Source organism: Molossus molossus, unplaced genomic scaffold (genome assembly GCF_014108415.1).
Source record: "Molossus molossus isolate mMolMol1 unplaced genomic scaffold, mMolMol1.p scaffold_m16_p_12, whole genome shotgun sequence".
NCBI lineage: Eukaryota > Metazoa > Chordata > Mammalia > Chiroptera > Molossidae > Molossus > Molossus molossus.
This window is the reverse complement of record NW_023425347.1, coordinates 30,730,478-30,748,417: the sequence shown is the minus strand read 5'-3', so window position 1 is coordinate 30,748,417 and position 17,940 is coordinate 30,730,478. Positions and strand designations below refer to the sequence as shown.

Sequence of the window (17,940 nt, the reverse complement as noted above, 5' to 3'; positions counted from 1 at the left end):
CTCCTAGGTATTTACCCAAATGAACTGAAAATTTATGTCCACACAAAATCCTACACAAGGATATTTATAACAACTTTATTCATAGTTGCCAAAACTTGGAAGCAAACAAGATATCCTTCAGTAGGTGAATGGATAAATAAAATATAATACATCCAGACAATGGAATATTAGTCAGTCTTAAAAAGAAATTTGCTATCAAGCAATGAAAAGCTATGGCGAAACCTTAAATAAATATCATTAAGTGAAAGAAGCCAAACTGAAACGGCTACGTGCTATACTATTTCAATTATGACATTCTAGAAAAAGGCAGAACTATAGAGAGAGTAAAAAGAACAGTGGGTGCCAAGGGTTAGGGTGTAGGAGGGATAAATAGGTGGAACACAGAGATTTTTAGGGCAGTAAAACCACTTTTTATGATACTATAATGGTGTATGTATATCATTATATAGTTGTCCAAACCTAGAGAATATACAACACCAAGAAAGAACCTTAATGTAAACTGGACTTTGGGTGATAATGATGTGTCAGTGTAGGTTCACCAGTCGTAACAACTGTACCACTGTGGTGTAGGATGTTGACAGCAGGTGAGGTTGTATGTGCATAGGGTATATGGGAACTCTCTTATTTTCTGATCAATTTTGCTGTGAATCTAAAACTGTTAAAAAAATCTATTTTTTAAAAAGTCAAAGAGCTAAGCAATACCCAAGAAGTTATAAAAAGAACAGCAAAACAAATAAACAAAATGGGGGGAGGGGGACCAAGGAAATAAAAGGAAAGCAACCCTGGCCAGTTTGGCTCAGCAGTTAGAGCGTCGGCCTGTGGTCCAGAGAGACCCAGGTTCGGTTCCAGATAAGGGCACGTACCTCGGTTACAGTTTGTCCCGGCCCTGACGGGGTCGTGTGGGAGGCAGCCACTCAATACGTCTCATTCATGTCAATGTTTCTCTCTCTCTTTTCTCTCTCCCTCCCTCTCTGTCTGAACAAAAAATAGAAAAAAAAAATGTCCTTGGGAGAGGATAAATAAAAAAGGAAAGCAATAATAAAGACAGAAACTAATAAAATAGACAATGACCTAAAATGAAGATCAACAAAATTAAAACTTTGTTTCTTAAAAAGGAAGTTCCACCCAGTCGATATGGCTCAGTAGATTGAGCGTCGTCCTAGGGACTGAGAGGTCCTGGTTCGATTCTCGGTCAGGGCACATGCCTGGGTTGTGGACCCAATCCCCAGTGGGGGGCATTCAGGGGCAGCTGATTGATGTTTCTCTCTCACATCGATGTTTCTATCTTTCTCTAAAAAAAAAAAATCAATAAAAAAATTAAAAGTTCCAGGAAGAAATAAAAAAACATAAATAGTTTCTATACCCAGAAAGTATAGAAGGAAAAATTGTCAAGAAAGCAAGCACAGTCAACAGTAAACAATGCCATTAAAATGTAAAGTACAACAGCCCAAGTGCCCATCAGTAGATGAGTGGATAAAAAAAGCTGTGGTACATTTACACAATGGAATACTATGCAGCTGTAAAAAAATAAGAATCTCCTCCTGGCATGTGTTGCTCCATGGTTAGAGCATCAGCCTGAGGCCCTAAGGGTCTTGGGTTTGATTTCAGATCAAAGGCACATACCTGGGTTGCAGGTTCAATTCCCAGCCCCAGTCGGAGCCCATGCAGGAGGCAACCAATCGAAGTGTCTCTCTCACATTGATGTTTCTCTCTCTCTTTCTCTCTTTCTCTCTCTCTCTCTCCCCCCTCCCTCCCTCCTTTTCACTCTCTCTAAAAATCAATGGAAAAAATATCCTCAGGTGAGGACTGGGAAAAAAAAAAGGATCTCTTGCCCTTTGAGATAGCATGGCTAGACCTGGAGAATATTATGCTGAGTGAAATAAGCCAGTCAGGGAAAGACAAATATCACATAATCTCACTTATATGCATACTCTAATGAACATAATAAACTGATGAACAAAATAGGTCCAGCAGCATGGAGGAATGAAACAGACTGACAGATCTCAGAGGGGAAAGGAGGTGGGGGAGGAAGAGATTAACCAAATAACTTATATACATATATGCATAACCCATGGACAAGATAACAGTGCGGGGAAGGCCTGGGGTGGAGCTGGAGATGGGTGGAAGGGGGCAAAGAGAGGGAAGTGGGGGATATCTGTAATACTGTCAACAATAAAAAATATATAATAATGAAAAGAAAGACTAAAAACTGCCTGATGAAGGTAGTAATAAGGAGATCACTGATAATCTTACAAGAACAATGTAAAGGGAAAGGAATGAAGTAGAAAAAGTTTCTAAATGGGATAATAATCATGGGCAAGTTAACATTAACACTGATGTTATACAGCTGCAAGAAGCTAGATTTTAGTTATTTTTACCTTTGCACAGTGTCTGACAATTAGATGCTGAAAACAGTATTTGTTGAATGAATTCAGCTGGATGGAGATGAAAGGACCACATATAGAAAGCTTTATGTGCTTAACGGTATTGAGAATTGAATTAAGAAGTTCTAAGATTTCTAAACAGATATATAGCACAAGAAAGTCTAAAACAAAAAATCTGGCAAGATATTTAATACTATATACACATATCAGAAGTTTTCAACATATATAAACACACATGTAACTTACACAGTTCAAATTCATTTCCAGAGTCAGCATATACTGAGGAAGGTTGCTCACCTTCCTCTTTTCATTTCATTTTGGCTCACCTCCACCTTCAAAACATCTTGGAACATAGAGAGTATGGAAACAAATGAACATGAGCCATCTCTGAGAGCATTTAGAATAAAATAGCTCAGCATTCCTTTTCTTTTTCAGTAAACCATGCACTGCACCACAAAATTAAACAGACATCCCTAGGGATACATATTTGCCAAGAGTGTTTCTGGCAAAAATAAAATCTGGACCCTCTCCAGACTTCTATACATGGACAATAGTGGCTGTTCTACAGATAGAGATTGATCGCTGGCTGGCTGGTCTGTGGTTACTTAGTAGTGTCAAGATGAAGAATATTAGGCACCAATCATTTTCATGTCCAAGGACTTCTGACAACAAACTTGCTCTACTTAACTTCTCACATTCTGCAATAATGACAGTAACTACTGTCATTAGTTACAATTCTAGCCATATTTCATTATTTTACAGACAAACAAACCAAAGACCAGAGAACGTAGGTCATTTGTCTGAAATCACATTAGTTGATGATGGTATAAAATACAGGTCTCAAGACTCCCAGTTCAATAATCTTTCAACTTCTCTATTGAGCAGTAGTACTTTCCTAAATAATAGTAAAAAGACCACATTGCTTGTATCTTAAATTCTTATTATATAAGCCATGTCAAAAACTTAAAAGGCATAGGCTCTTTATCAATCCATATTTTGCTAAAAATGGCAATATATTTTTATTCTGTAACTCTGTACATAATAGTTTTTATTTTATTTTGTTAATCCTCACCTGAGGATATTTTTCCATTGATTTTTTAGGTAGAGTGGAAAGGAGGGAGGGAGACAGAGAGAGAGGGAGAGAGACATTGATTCGAGAGAGACACATCAATTGGTTGCCTCCCACATGACCCCGACTGGGGCCAGAGATCAAACCTGCAACCCAGTTCAAAACTATATATAATCAGATCTACATCTTTCTCCTATCACTCCTACTTCCCCATAGAACCTTAACTGGTAACTAACCCATCATGAAAGATTTACAAGTATTACAGTGCAGTTACTGCATGTAACACTTCTACCTAATTCTAGCAGACATGATTTTCAGCTTATGGAGAGCGGAACAGAAATTCCTACAGCTTTATTGTGCTGGAAATCAAATGGTGAACCAGGAAAGAGAAAAGGATCTTAAAATGCTCTTTCAGTTTCCTTTGGGCAGGATTAGAATTCATTCTAGCCCTGGCCGGTTTGGCTCAGCGGTTGGAGCGTCAGCCTGCGGTACAGAGAGACCCGGGTTTGGTTCCCGCTAAGGGCATGTACCTCGGTTGCAGTTTGTCCCCGGCCCTGGTTGGTCGTGCGGGTGGCAGCCACTCGATGTGTCCCTTCACGTCGATGTTTCTCTCTCTCTCTCTTCCTCTCTCTCCCTCCCGCTCTAGCTGAACAAAAAATGGAAAAATGTCCTCGAGTGAGGATAAAAAAAAAAAAAAAAAGAATTCATTCTAGCAGTGAATGACCCAACTTTACCAAAGTATTCATGCTGCTTCTCAAAAAAACCTCAACAAGGTTTTTTTGAATATCCAGTTGGGAAAAAAGTATCTTAACCTCTAATTACAGCATATACAAAAATCAGTTCCTGATGGGCGACAATTCTAAATGTGAAAGATAAGGCAATAAAGCTTTCAGAGAAAAAACATAAAATATCTTTGTCAGTGACCTTAGTGTATCTAAAGTATTTGTATCCTCTTAAATTGGACACAAAATCTTTGGCCACAAAAGAAAAAAATTGATAAATCTAATTACATTAAGAATTTCTGTTCATCAAGAAACATTAACAGAGTAAAATGACAACCCACAAAAGTGTAAGAAGATATAACACTACTGTATCTGAAAAATGACATACAAAGATTAAATTATCATAGATGATCAATAAGAAAAGATAAAACACCCAACAGAAATGTAAACAAAAGACCTGAACTTTGTGACTTCCCAAAAAGAGGCTATCCAAATGGCAAATAAACCTGAAAAGATGTCTAACTTCATCAGTCATGAGGGAAATGCAAATTAAAACCACAATGTGATATCATTCTACAACCATCAGAAGATTTGAAATGACAAGATATACAATACCAAGTATTGGTGAGGATATGGAGCAATTGGAACTGTCATACAATGCATGTGGTATAAACTGGTACAATTTTTTGGAAAACTGTAATTGTTTATTAAAAATGAATGTAGACATATCTGTGACTCAGCAATTCCAGTCCAACACAAATGTTTACATATATTCATCAAAAAACAGGTGCTAGATACTTACCTGGCAGGGAAGATACCATGATCACGAAGGTGGTTTCCCCAGGGCGAGGCTTATCCATTGCACTCCGGACGTGCTGACCCCTGCGATTTCCCCAAATGTGGGAAACTCGACTGCATAATTTGTGGTAGTGGGGGACTGCGTTCATGCTCCCCCCCCCAAAAAAACAAAACAAAACAGGTACTAGAATGTCCACAGCTTGAATATATGTAATAGCTGAAACCTGGAAGTAACTCAAATAACCATTAACAGTAGACCTATAAACAAGCTGGGGTATGCTCACACAATAGAATACTATACAGTAATGAGAATTAATACATTTAACTACACATGACAATATGGATGAATCTCACAAACATAATGCTAAGCAAAAGAAGCCAGACTCCAAAGATATGAATCCTTTTATATAAAAATAAAAAACAGACAAAACTAATCTATTCCATTAGAAGTCAGTATCGGTGGTATACCATTGCAGGTAACCATTATATTGATAGGAGGAGAACATGAAGGGGGCTGGTAAGGTTGTCAATAAAAGGCTGCTGCCACCAATCCAGTACCAACTGGAGTCCCCAATCTGGGATGCTGTAAAAAGAGAAACTTTAGCCTTGGCTGGTTTGGCTCAGCAGTTAGAGTATTGGCCCATGGACTGGAGAGTCCAGGTTTGGTTCCCATTAAGGTCATGTACCTCGGTTACAGTTTATTCCCAGCCCTGGTTGGGGTCATGTGGGTGGCAACCACTCAATGTGTCTCTCTCACATCGATGTTTCTCTCTCTCTCTTCCTTTTTCTCTCCCTCCCACTCTATCTGAAGATGAATGCAAAAATGTGCTTGGGTGAGGATAAAAAAAATAGAAACTTTATTCAGGTAAAACAGTTTGCAAACCAGGGTAATACAGCCTCCAAAGGAAACAAAAATGCACTGCCCCAGACAAAGCTGGCTTATATAGAGTAAGCTCCTGCCCTGGCCACTAATTGGTCCACTTAAATAGAAATGAGGACTCCAAGTTTGTAGTTTGATGGGTCCTAATTGCACTGTCCTGATTGGTTGTTATAGAGCCACTATGATTGGTAGGTAAAGATGCAAATGTTAGGCCTGGCCACTTTGGCTCAGCAGTTAGAACATCAGCCCGTGAACTAGAGTCTTGGGTTTGATTCTGGTCAAGGATACGTACCTCGGTTGTGGTTCAATCCCTAGCTCTGGGTGGGGTCGTGCAAGAGGCAACCAGTTGATATCTCTCTCTCTCTCTCTCTCTCTCTCTCTCTCTCTCTCTCTCTCTCTCTCGGCAACCAGTCAATGTGTCTCTCTCACATCGATGTTTCTCTTTCTTTCTCTCTCTCTCTCTTTCTCCTCCTCCCTCCCTTTCTCCCTCCCTCCCTTCTACTCCTTCTGAAAATCAATGGAAAAATATCCTCAGGTGAGGATTTAAAAAAAAATATATATGTAAATAAGGATATAGCTTTGTATTGGTTGGGTACAGTCTCAGTTCCATTGATGGAAATACTACTGGAGCTTCTTTGATAAGTATTATTTTTACTTTAATTGATTTTTGAGAGGAAGAAAGAGGGAGAGAGAAAAACATTGATTTATTGTTCCACTTATTTATGCATTCCTTGGTTGATTCCTTTTTTAAAAAATTCTCATCCAAGGATTTTTTTTTTTAAATTGATTTGAGAGAGAGAGAGAGAAACATCAATGTGAGAAACATAGATTGGTTGACTGGTTGCCTCCTGTACAACACCCCGATGGGGGATTAAACCAACAACCTAAGTAGAACCTGCAACTTGTTGGTGCACAGGACAATGCTTCAATCAACTGACCCACCCTGACAGGGCCCTTGGGTGATTCTTACATGCATCCTAATCCTGCCGCAACCTTGGCCTATGGGGACTGACACTCTAACCAACTGAATTCCCTGGAGGCTGGGAGCTTCTTTATAAGGGTGGGGCTCAGACTGTAGGAATGCAGTGCAGGAGGCTTGGCAGCTCAGTCTGTGGCTTTTCCCTGACCTGCATGAGAGGCCTCTGTAAGCAATGGCTGCTTGACTCTGGTTGTGAATTTGGCCCTGTTAACCACAGGAGTCCTTCTTGGCAGGTATTTTCCTTTTCAGGGTCAACAGGTTCTATTTCTTGATCATATACGTACTTTTCTCTATGCATTTTTACTTCAATAAAAAGTTAAGAAGCAGTACTTTTTCCTACTATTTAACGTTAAGGGTCTGGCCTTTCACATAAAAAAATGTCAGCCTGCCTTAAATAAACACCAAAGTATGCTATAAAGGCTAATAATGAAACTGATGTTTAAGCTAATGCCAGATTAACCACCAAATTCACAGTTTCACAGAACTAGAGATCTAATAACAGTCTAATGGTAAGAATTTCCTCTTTTCTGATTAAAAGGGCATTAGAAAAAAATTATTTTCTTCCCCCTCCCCTATCGTTGTTATGATGAGCAAAGTACACTACACACATTATTTCATCTAATCCTCATAATTCCACAAAATAATTTTTTTTTAAATTTTCATGAATTTACAATTAAGATTTAGGTTGAGCATGTTGTCTAGAGGCAAACGGCACATACAGGGTAGAGCCAGGACCTTCTGCTGGAGTGTCCACGGCCTAAGCTCACATCTTAGCCACCATTTCGTGCTGCCTCATCGGCATACTGGGGCTTCACAGCATGGGGTGATAATAATCTTCTTTGGCTTTTGCCTAATCACATTACGAGGCTACATAGGAACAGAACACTTCTCTCCCCACCTTTTGTATAAAGACTCACAGAGGGACTGTTGTGGAATGAAAGCTGGACGCAACAAGTAAAGGTAGAAAGCCCCTGCCATGCATCGGCCTACAGGAAAAATGTGCGACAGCTTTTAACAACTGGCTAAATGACAGTTCGTCAGAGGTCTCAGGAGACTGGTCTAAATGAGACAACAATTTAGTGAGTGTCTTAGGCCATAACAGAAGAAACAGCTAGATTAAGCAATTTTGTCAAAAATGAAGATCAGTGAGAAAGTTTTTTTGATTGTGCATAACTGTCTGCATTTCTTTAAGTCTTGAATGTTATTATTTCTGAAAGTTATGCTAACAAGAATTGATTATATAATATGGATACTCTCAAAGCTTTAATAAAGTTTGGCCGGTGGAAAATATATGATTGACTAGACTATTGAGCTTTACTCAGTTTCCAGTCTTTAGTTATATATTTTTCTATTCAGAAAAGTATTACTTAGCAGATTTTTTTCCCAAGTTGAAGATATGGTACCTCAGAGCAAGTAGGCACTTTGATTCATTCTATTCAACAAGGTCATTAACACTTAAATGCCATTCTTTACAGTAGAGAGAAAACATACCTGCTTATTATTATAGAACTATACATACTTAATGAATATGTTAGCCTTTTTCATACAAAGTCATAATCAAAATATTAACTAAGGCCCTGGCCGGTTTGGCTCAGCAGTTAGAGCATCCACTCTCGGACCAAAGACGTTTTGATTCTGGTCAAAGGCAGGTACCTTACCTCAGTTGTAGTTCAGTCCCAGCCCTGGTGGGGGTCATGCGGGAGGAAGCCAATCCATGTGTCTCTCTCAAATTGGTGTTTTTCTTCTCTCTTTTTACCCCTCCCTCCCACTCTATCTGAAAATAAATAGAAGAATATCCTCGGGTGAGGACTAAAAAAAAATTATATACACACACACACTTAAATATATATTAAGTAGGGAATTAAGTGGGGACATTCCCCACTTCCATGTCTCCCAGCACCGATAGATAAAGCAGTCTTCTGGTAGTGCTATAATCCTCACAGCGCCCCTATGGAGGGAGCCCAATGTTCGAATCTAAGCTACACCCAGCAGCTTGGAGGGAGTGCATCCCATCTAGACAAATATTTACTATTTGCCTCTTAAAAGGATTTCTAGTTACAGGAGGAAAAATTCACATGTGGCTCTTTTTTTTTTTTTTTTTCTTTTTCTTTTTTGAAAATCCTCACCCAAAAATATTTTTCCATTTATTTTCAGACAGAGTGGCAGGAAGAGAGAGACACGGAGAGAGAGAAACACCAATGTGAGAGAGACACACTGATTAGCTGCCTCCTGCACAACCCTGACCAGGGCTAAGGACGAACTACAATGAACGTACATGCCCTTGACTGGAATCAAACCCTTGGTCCGAGGGCCAATGCTCTAACTGATGAGCCAAACCACCCAGGGCACGTGTGGCTCTTTTTAGTAAATACGGGTAGTATCCATTTATATCTCCATTGTGTCATTCTATCTGGGCCCTTTCCTCAAAAATGAGAACAGTTTTCATGTTCATTGTTCTACAAAAATATCAGAAGGATCTTTTTCACATTCAGTAACATAAATATGGTCTAATTTACTTATTGAAAGTGAAGAAAAATTCCGTGTAACTTTGTAGTTTATTAAAGCATTTATTTATCATCATACATAATAATGAAATTCTCTATATTCAATGATAAATTTAAAAAAAATTTTCTCTTTATTGATTTTAGAGAGAATAAGGGAGAGGGAGAGAGAGAAACATCAATGAGAGAGAGCACCGACTGGCTGCCTCCTGCATGCCCCGCACTGGGGATCAGGCCCACAACCTGGGCATGTGCCCTGACCAGGAATCGAAGTGGCGACCTCTTGGTGCATGGGTCAACGTTCAACTACTGAGCCACACCAGTTAGGCTCAATGACAAATTTTAAAATGACTGGTACAGTTGTCCCTCGCCATTTCGCGCTTTGACTTGCGCAGCTTCACGCTATCGCAGTTTTTTCAAATATATTCATTAAAAAATTGATTGCGACAGAGAAAATGATACAGTGCACGCTCGGCTGTCTGAGTCAATTATACACCCCTGTATTACAATTACAATAAAATGACTGTACATACGGACTGTAGGCCTATGTATTCGAGCACCCCCACAAATACTTCAATACCAGGTGCAACCGCTAGAGTCTGGAATGGATTAACCGCGATAAACGAGGGATGACTGTACATGAGTTTTTTAGAAATCCTTATGTAATGGATATGTTAACAGCTGTCAATAAGAAACAATACACTGTGGCCCTGGCCAGTTTGGTTCAGCGGTTAGAGCGTCAGCCTGCAGTCCAGAGAGACCCGGGTTTGGTTCCCGCTAAGGGCATGTACCTCAGTTGCAGTTTGTCCCCGGCCCTGGTTGGGTCGTGTGGGTGGCAACCACGCGATGTGTCCCTTCACGTCGATGTTTCTCTCTCTCTTCCTCTCTCTCCCTCCTACTCTATCTGAACAAAAAACGAAAAAATATCCTCAGGTGAGGATTAAAAAAAAAAAAAAAGAAATAATACACTATGTATTCCTCCAACGTAACCATAAACATACACCAAAGTAGATAATCCATTTGAAGGGAGAAAGTGGTCATTTCATTAATTTGACTTCAAAAAGTGTTTAAAATAGGCAAGAGTCCAACATAGAAAGACATAATGTGTTCTCTGAAAGTCATTCAAAAATTTATAATTTGTGGATATCATAGCATTTTATGAGAAATCTAAAGATTCCTCTTTTGATAGTGAAAATATTATTAGGGAGATAAGAAAAAATGGAATTTTTATTAGAGAGGTAAGAAAAAACACTGTCCTATCAATCATCATCATCTCACCAGTAAATAAAATAAGGCTAAGAAAGACAACAGTGCTTGACACAGGTCAAATCACATGCTTGAAATTTCATGCTGAAGTATACTTATTATTCATCTTAAAACCATATAATATGAGAATTCTTTCCATTTTGCTTTAACTTAAAAGTCACTTCAATAAAAATACTTGATATACAAGACATTTATAACCCAGTACTATCATTTTGTATGGTTAATTTCTATCACCTTTGGGGAGGGAAATCTACATAACATAATGACTTTTACATTTACTTGGTAGATCTAGCAACAGGCCATTTTTATATTAATCTGATTTAATGGGATCTATTTTAGGTTAATTAATCCTCAGAGATACAAATTCCTTAATAAAGCAGTGTGCAGTATTTTCAAATATTAATCAAACTATTCATAAATCATGTTAAGCAATGCATTAGCAAGACCAAAATACCTCATTTTCTGCTTCTGTTTGCAGCTTTCAAAGCTTAACTCTCTGCTTCCCCAACCTTTCCAAATGTACCCTTCCTCCATATTTCACTCCTCTATCAACTAGAAAATAATCAGACAGAATTTACATGTATCAAATGACTGAAATTTATTTATACTATAACTAATTCCACAAGTACTTGTATATTAAGCTGGCAAACTTAATAGTGACATGGAAGGCTTAATCCTTTAATAAGAGGGGGCAATAGGAAGTCTGAAATCATGCATTATCTAAAGGCAAACCAGATGTTGTCCTTTCAGGGTGATTGCTGGGGGGTGGAGGTAAATAGTCCTTGACACTCTGCCCTTCTTAACACAGACTGCTCCAAACACAACCCTCGTCTGTCTCCCTTTCCTCCACTTCTCTTGTCTAAGACACAGGTATTCAACACAATTGTACTGATTGAAACAACAAGCATTTAAGGCCAATAACATCATCTAAACACAATACAACCACTTTCATTTTCTTATTCTTCCTGAGCCATATTTTATATTCTTATTTATTTTTTTTTATCCTCACCCGAGGATATTTTTCCATTTTTTGTGCAGATAGAGTGGGAGGGAGAGAGGGGAAGGGAGAGAGAGAGAGAAACATCGACGTGAAGGGACACATCGAGTGGCTGCCACCCGCACGACCAACCAGGGCCGGGGACAAACTGCAACCGAAGTACGTGCCCTTAGCGGGAACCGAACCCGGGTCTCTCCGGACCGCAGGCCAACGCTCTAACCGCTGAGCCAAACTGGCCAGGGCTATTCTTATTTCTTTAATGGCTTTTTGGTACTACAATCCTACCCTTAATCAATAGCTTCCAAGTTATTTAGTATTTCAAGTACCTCTGAAATTAAATTTTGATTTTTAAAATATATACTTTTGGGCCTGGCTGGTGTGGTTCAGTGGCTGAGCGTCAACCCATGCACCAGGAGGTCACTGGTTTGGTTCTGGTCAGGGCGCTTGCCTGGTATGTGGGCCAAATCCCTGGCGGGGAGGGGTGGGGGGGTGGCTGGTCGATGTTCTATCTCATCGATGTTTCTATCTCTTTCTCCCTTTCCCTCTCTCTCTAAAAATCAATAAAGAAAATAAATTTAAATATATATATTATATATATGCATACACTTTTGGAATGTATCTCTTCATCAGTAGGGATATTATGTAATTAAAATGTAGCTTTTGTTTGTGGGCCTCAAGAGAATTTTGCAAACTATACACCCCCTCACACATTTTTAAATTGACATCTAAATTTTTTCATCATAAGTTTAAATAGTTGCAAAGGAGTCATTTCTAACATATTGTAGATATTGATATTTTAAAATAAAGCTCTTATATCACTTTGAATGTAACAAATGGAGTTTAAATTCTACAGCTATTTGATAGCCACCACTATCTACGAACTGATTAACACTGGTTCAGAATGGTCAGAAGTTTTCTCATTTTTTTCCTTAAATTTGTTTTCCTTTCTACTTTTATTACAAATATTTAAACTTTTTTTAAAAAAGTTTTTAATTGATTTTTTTAGAGAGAGAGAGAGGAAGAGAGAAGGAGAGAAAAACATAGATATAACAGTGAAACACGGATTGGCTACCTCTTGCACCCCCACCCCCACCCCCAATCAAGCTCACACCTGGGCATGTGCCCTGACCAAGAATCAAACAGCAACCCTTCGGAGCATGGGACGACACTCAACCAACTGAGCCATACAGGCCAGGGCATTAACTTTTTAATTTGAAATATTTACTTATTCATAGGAAGGTGCTAAGAAATGTACAGGAAACTCCCATGTTCTCCTCACCCAATGTTCCCCAACATTAACTTGCGGCATTACAACAGCACAATATTAAAACCAGAAAACTGACACTTGTACAATTCAGAACTTATTCACATTTCACCAGTATATATGCACTCATTTTGTGTGTGCATGTGTGCTCTATGCAATTTTATCACATATGTAACTTTGTGTAACTATCACCACAATCAAGATATGTAACTGTACCATCACCATGAGACTCTAAGATACTTAACTGGACCATTACCATGAGACTCCTTTATGTTACTTCTTTATAGCTACTGCCTCCCTATCCCCTCGCAACCATTAATCTGTTTTCTACCCCTGTAATTATGTTATTCCACAAATGTTATATAAATGGAATCATGTAGTATGTATCCTTTTAAGATTGGCTTTTTACTAATCATAATTTCCTCCAGGTTCATCCAAGTATTTGCAAGTATCAATAGTTCATTCTTTTCATTTCCACAATTTGTTTAACAGACATCTGGGTTGTTCCAGTTTGAGGCTATCACAAACAAAGTGGCTATAAACATTCATGTACAGGTCTGTGTGAACATAGCTGTCTTAGTTATCTTGAGCTGCCATAACACAATACCATAACTTCGGTGGCTTAAACAACAGACATTTCTTTCTCACAGTTCTGGAGGCTGGAAGCCCGAGATCAAGGAGCCAGAACGGTCAGGTTCTGCTGAGTGCTCTCTTCCTGGCTTGCAAATGATTGACTTCTCACTGTGCCCTCATATGGCAGAGGCAGAGGGAGTGAGAGAGAGAGATGTAGAGAGACCAGGGTGGGGTGGGGGGGGGGGGAGGAGGGACACTGCAAGAGCAAAATCTAGGTCTCTGGTGTATCTTCTTTTTCTTTCCTCCCTCCCTCCCTCCCTCCTTCCTTCCTTCCTTCCTTTTTCTTTTTTACATATTTTTTAATCCTCACCCGAGGATATTTTTACATTTATCTTCAGACAGAGTGGGAAAGAAAGTGAGAGAGAGAAACATGGATGTCAGAGAGATACACTGACTGGTTGCCACCCGCATGACCCCAACCAGGCTGGGGACAAACCGCAACTGTAGTACGTGCCCTTGGCTGGAATCGAACCCAGGACTCTTTGGTCCACGGGCCGACGCTCTAACCACTTAGCAAACCAGCTAGGGCTCTTCTTTTTTCTTTAATTAAATTTTTTTAATATAATTTTAAAAATTTATTGATATTTTTATATAGAGAGAAAAACATCGATTTATTGTTCCATTTATTTATGCATTCCTTGGTTGATTCCTGACTGGGAATCTAATCTGCAACCTTGGTGTATCTGGATGATGCTCTAACTAACTGATCTACCTGGCCAGGGCTAAATGTTACAATTTATTCCATCTTCATGATTACAGACATTACAGTGTAGGGTGGGTATACAGGGCAAATAAAGCAAATTCCTTTCTCCCTCTATTTAACCATATATAGCATTTTGGCATTTTCATAATCTACAGGTTGAGTTAATTCATTGATTTAGGTTGAAAGCTAGTAACAGCAAATCTTTGCAATTTAGTATCTTCCTCCATAGCATACTCCAAGGATCTTAATGACTGAACTACACTGTGAGCTCTGAAATGGTGTTCACTCTAACATTCTTGAAGCTTTTATGTCTTAATCTGAGATCTGACACCTCTTGTTAAGGCAGGGAATTGTTAAAAGCTTCCTCTTGGCTAACCCAGTCCACGAGCAATCTTGACAGCCAAGTTACTATATAAAAATGAAACTGCTCCCAAGCACTGATTGAGACAGTTGTACTGGGATCCCTTTCCAAAGCATTAGCTCCCTGAGAGAAAAGAGGTCCTAACCAATTGCTTCCATGAACAATAACCTCAGTACAGTATACCAAATATACTTTGAAGCGTAACTCAAGAGGTCAGGCAACCACGATCATCCTGACAAGTTTATCAGTATTTACATACAAAGTATATTTAAAGAGGGTCCCAGAGGAAGTATTGCAACCATAATCCCAAGAAATAATTCAGTTTTAGCACAGTGAGTTCCTACAAGATGCCAGAGCAAGTGAGAAATCATCCCCAAATAAAAAAATGATGGTTCATCATCTTTTACAAGTGAGAGGAAAACATCTAGGAAGAAAAAAACTCCCCCCTAAACTCCTCATTAAATTGATGTCTATCTTCACAGCCTTAATTGACAAAATCCAGAGTGCTCAATTTTCAAGGTGACTGTCAAGGTCAAGAAGAGCTTTCAGGCTTTTCTCTGCCATGGTCCATGAACTCTAGTCCTTCAGTGGGAATCTCCTTCTCCTTTATTGCTTTCTGGGCACACTGCTGGTAGCACTTGAAGAGGTCAATGCACAGGTCCTCCAGAGCCGTTCCCCTTGAGGAACTTCTTGGCAAACTAGCGATTAAAGCACTGGTCTTCTTGTGAGAGCTCTAATCCCATGAGAGCCTTGTCTTATGACCTCATAAAACCTAATCATCTCCAAAAGCCTTATCACAAAATACCACACATTGGGGGTTTAGGGCTTGAACAGATGAATTCGGGGGTGGGGTGGGACATAATTCAATCCAAGCAATAAATTTTCATTTCTCTAGAATAAATGCCTAGGAGTTTAATTGCTGGGCCATATGGTAGTTGCATGTTTAGTTTTTTAAAGAAACTGTCAAATTGTTTTCTAGAGTGGCTGTATCATTTTACATTCCTACCATCAATGTATGAATGATCCAGGTTTACTGCATCCTCATCAGCATTTGGTGTTGTCACTAGTTTTTCATTTTAGCTATTCTGATGGTATCTCATCGTGTTTTTAATTTGCATTTCCCTAACGGCTAATGAGATTAGACATATTTTCATGTGCTTATCTGCCATATTATATCCTCTTTGGTAAAATGTCTGTGCATGTCTTTTTCCCACTTTCTAACTGGATTGTTTGTTTTTTTATAGCTGGGTTTTGAGAGTTCTTTATATATTCTAGATACTAGTCCTTTGTCAGATATGTGACTTGCAAATATTTTCTCCCAGTCTATAGCTTGTCTTTTAATTCTCTTAAAGGTCTTTTGCAGAGCAAAAAAATTTAATTTTTAAAAAAAAATATGTTTTTATTAATTCTTTAGAGAAAGAGGAAGGGAGAGAGATAGAAACATTGATGTAAGAGAGAAACATCAATCGGCTGCCTCCTGCATACCCCTTACCGAGGATTGGGCCTGAAACCCGGGCATGTGCCCTGATGGGGAATCAAACCAGGACCTCTCATTTCATGGGACGATGCTCCATCCACTGAGCCACACTGGCTCGGCAAGATTTTAATTTTGATGAGATCAAGTTTATCAATTTTTCCTTTTAAGGATCATACTTTTGGTGTCAAGTCTAAGAACATTTTACCTAGTCCTAGGCCCCAAAATTTTTCTCTTTTTTTCTAGAAGTTTTACAGTTTTAGGTTTTCCATTTATGTCCATGATCCATTTTAAGTCCATTATTGTATAAGATTTAGGCCAAGTTTATTTTTTTGCCAACGGATATACAATTGTTCAGCACCATTTAATATAAAGACTATTCCTCGCCCTAGCCGGTGGCTCAGTTGGTTGGACATCTCTTCCCACACACCAAGAGGTTACTGGTTGATTCCTGGTCAGGACACAGGCCAGGATTTCCTGCTTGATCCCTGGTAAGGAGTGTGTAGGAGGCAGCCTTTTGATGTATTGCTCTTACATCGATGTTTCTCTCTCTCTCACCCTTTCCCTTCTTCTCTCTCTAAAAATCAATTAACTATTCTTTAAAAAAAAGAAAGCTAGCTATTCTTCCTCCATTTGAATTGCTTTTAGAGCCTTTGTCAAAAATTAATTAGTCATATTTATGTGGCTCTATTTTTGGGTTCCCAATTCTACTCCACTGATCTATGTATCTATCCCTCTACCAGTACCACACTATCCTGATTTATGAAGCTACACAATAAGCCTTAACATCAGGAAATGCAATTCCTCCCACATAAATAAAAGTAAATTTTTATTTACTTATTATTATTTTTTTTAATCCTCACATGAGGACATTTTTCCATTTTCTGTTCAGATAGAGTGGAAGGGAGAGTGGGAGAGAGAGAGAAAGAAACACATCGACTGGTTGCCTCCCACGCAATCCCGACCAGGGCCAGGGATGAATCACAACTGAGGTATGTGCCCTTGACCGGAATCGAACCCAAGACTCATCAGTCCATGGGCCAATGCTCTAACCGCTGAGCAAAACTGGCCAGACCTTTTTATTTTTCTTTATTGGTTTGAGAGAGAGGAAGGGAGAAGGAGAGAGACACAGAAACAGCAATGAGACCAACTGGCTGCCTCCTGCATGCCCCGCACTGGGGATCTGGCCCACAACCTGGGCATGTGCCCTGACTAGGGAATCATATCGGCAACCTCTTGATGCATGGGTCGATGCTCAACCACTGAGCCACACCGGCCGTGCGGCCAGGGCTATTTTTAATGTAATATATTCTATGTTTGAAAGTCTTTTATTGGCCACTCTATTATACTTTCCTCAACAAAAATCTGTTTATAAATTGAAAATAAATTTCTCTTTATTTTATTTTCTGTAATAAAGGACTCCATGTATTAAGACAATTTCTTCTGTTTTGAGTTTTTCTTTATTTGTATTATCAATACCCAATCAATTAAAATATAAATATATTGCAAACTTTCATTTAAAATTTCTTAAGCCCTGGCTGGTTTGGCTCAGTGGTTGGAGCATTGCCCTGTGGACCAGAGAGTCTCAGGTTCAGTTCCCGCCAGGGGCACGTACCAAAAAAAAAAAAAAATTTTTAAACACATGAAACAAACTTTATTAAAGATATGAGTGAAATTTTTCTCCTTCAATTAGTTCATGTTTTCATGCAGTGACCATTATTTATTGCCAGAATGAAATGGGGCTCGGCATCTATTCTATCCCTATTTTTCGTTTTTTAACTTTGAGTGATGAGAAACCTTCTTCACATAAATGAGAAGATGAGAATGAAAGTCTTGTTGGAGCAATTATTTCTCAATTGTTTGAAATCTTTTGAGCTATGTGACAAAAACAACAGTAATCTATCATCAA

The 17,940-nt window shown here is 38.9% G+C and overlaps 1 protein-coding gene and 1 non-coding gene across 2 annotated transcripts in view; one reads left to right on the top strand and one right to left on the bottom strand.

Annotated features, from left to right (window-relative positions):
- The window catches only part of DIPK1A (divergent protein kinase domain 1A), a 107,797-nt gene that overhangs the window by 72,266 nt on the left and 17,591 nt on the right, over positions 1-17,940 (bottom strand). The window lies entirely within an intron of this gene.
- LOC118627370 lies at positions 4,970-5,133 on the top strand. The gene has a single exon (XR_004959120.1). It is a non-coding gene; the product is annotated as a U1 spliceosomal RNA (small nuclear RNA).